Source organism: Galeopterus variegatus, unplaced genomic scaffold (assembly GCF_000696425.1).
Source record: "Galeopterus variegatus unplaced genomic scaffold, G_variegatus-3.0.2 Scaffold5843, whole genome shotgun sequence".
Classification (NCBI taxonomy): Eukaryota; Metazoa; Chordata; class Mammalia; order Dermoptera; family Cynocephalidae; genus Galeopterus; species Galeopterus variegatus.
Genome location: NW_007731954.1, coordinates 22,020 through 24,580, shown reverse-complemented (window position 1 = coordinate 24,580; position 2,561 = coordinate 22,020).

Below are 2,561 nucleotides of genomic sequence, written 5' to 3'. Positions count from 1 at the left end.
AAAAAAAAAAAAAAAAAAAAAAAAAAGAAACGGAGAAAACAGCTACCCTGCAAAACCTCTGCAAGATTTAGGGTCATTTACAACTACATTCAAATATTTATTAAAGAGGCTAAAAGTAAAGCGGATCTTTTCGTTTTTAACACTGCAGAATGAATACACTAACCTACCATTGTCAGAGCCCAATTAAACAGACATCAGCTTGAAAAAAAAAAAAACACTTCAAACCAATTTATAGTCTAGTCAGAGGCAGACCTTTCTAAATTTAAATAACACTCTGAATTATTAGAAAGTTTCCTCCAAGTAACAGCATACAGCGATTATCACCATATATTTATTTATTTATTTTTTAGTTGCCGGGTGCATTTAAAATCCCAAGGAAAACATTCACTTCAACCCCAAATTAAAGATATAAATAGATCCATTAACTATGTTTTTGAATCGCTTTTACAAAAATAGCATTTTAAATATTTTAAAAATGTGTTAACCCAAGAGGTGATCTTGGGAACAATACACAATAGTCTGTGATATGTGGATATTATGATTAACAGCATTTGAATTTCTACAAATCGCAAGGGGGACATGTCCCTTTGATGTATTTTCAAACCTTTATGCAAGTGACAAATCCCTACAGATATTTTAAAGGCTAATTATAAGAAGTAAGCTATGACAATATAATTTTCCAGTTGCTGAAAATTGCTTTCTATTGGCCATAATGAAAGCGTTTACTAGTTAGCCCTCTCCCCTGCTTTGCTAGAACACTATGAATCTGGGCCACTGGTAGATAAAATAGAAAATACTTCTAACCCTAGTTGTAGGGCACAGACACCCCACTTGTATGCTTCGTTCTATCCTTTCCCTGCATCCTCTTCAAACAGAGGGATGTCATCGCAGCTGGCACCTCTGTCCTCTCGACTCTCAGAGCGGATAATAGGCTTGTGTTCCCTACAGTGAGGGCAGAGTGTTCTCTCTCTTTCCAAGAAAGATAAAAATTTAAGACATTATTTAGGAGGACTGTACTAGTAATACAATAAAAAAAAAAAGGAATGAGTTATGAAATATCTGTCATCTGTTCTTTTGCAATCCCAGGTAAAAGGAAAAAGGAAGAATGTTTTTTGTTTGTCTAGATCTGGCCCCCAGGTAATAAGGAAAAGTCTTTTTTAAAAAGGTGTCCCAATGTTACTTTGTTCTATATGGAGCTGAAAATAAATTGTCTCATATTCTTAAAAAGTTGACTGAGGTTTGGGGCTGCCTCCAAACAGAGTCTTCACAGAAGTTGCCCAGAGGGAAGACACCAGACAATGGCACGCACACACTCCCATTTCTGTGGGGAGATAAATTGACAATTTATTGTGTGTAACTCCTGATCAATTATTAATCATTAGTGTCAACAAAAGGGTTATAATTACCTTCAGTTATTTTAAGAATATTTGTTTTTTTCATTGCTCTGATCTCGTAATTAGTTAATGCTCTTGAGTAATGAATTCAAAGACCAGCTGATCTGACACGACCCCTCCCCCCCCCCTTTTTGGTGACCTTTAAGGGAAAACACATTCACTCTCGGTTCTCAGAAACGTCCTCCTCGCCTCCGTTCCACCAGTGGCACGATTTTTTTTTTGTTGTGTTTTGTTTTTCCTGCCATAAGTAATGATTCCGGAGGAAAAGGGAAAATGACCAGCAAATAGAGCGCAGCTGGAATTAATAAAGCTGATCAACGTTATGGGGTTAGGCCCGCTCACGCAGCCGCAGGTCTTAGGCCCGTACAAGTGCCCCACTCCTTGCCTCTTCCCCCTAGAATCAAGAGAACGGTTTAACCCCCGACGTCTTCTTGCAGGGGAAAGGCGGGCTGAGGCGGGGATCCTGGTTCCAGGCCTCGCTGATCCCAGCCGCGAGGGCCGACCTGGCCTGGGGCGGGCAAGGCGCTGCGTGTTCGCCCAACGCGGGCGCGGGTCCCGGGTGCCGGCTGTTCCAGGACCCCACCTCCCGCTCCAGGAAAGTGGGGCTGGGGGGGGGNTTGAGGCAGCTGTTTTATTCCACGCTCTCCGGCCCCCGGAATGTGCGAATGGGGGGCGGGGTCTTCCTGACACCCCCAGACCCATTTGTGTCCGGCCATCCCTCAGCTCAGCGCTACCGCACGTGTGCACTTCATTGGTCACATCCAGGCCCTAAAAAGCAGTGACGGAGACCAGGCTGCTGAGCAAACCCTCCGCAGACCCTCCGCCTCCCGTCGGCCGCCCGGCTCCCGCAGCCGCAAGGTGGGAGTGGAGCCCTCGGCCGACGCGCGCCTGGAAGGGGAGGACGGCGCAGACCGCAGAGCGGGACCCCTGGCAGCACGCCCCTGCCCCCACCGCGGGCCCCGGGCAGCGCAAGGTCCAACCGGCTGCCGCCCGTGTTCTCAGTGCCGCTTTCAGGCCCCATCCCCTCGAGGGGAGACAAAGTCCCACCCTTGGAAGCCTCCCTAGAGGAGGCCGCAGCCAGGCTCCTGCGGGCGAGCGTCCGTGAACCAGCCTGCAGGGACGCGGGAGGACCCGCCAGCTCTCCGAAGAGGCCCGGCTCCGGGCGCC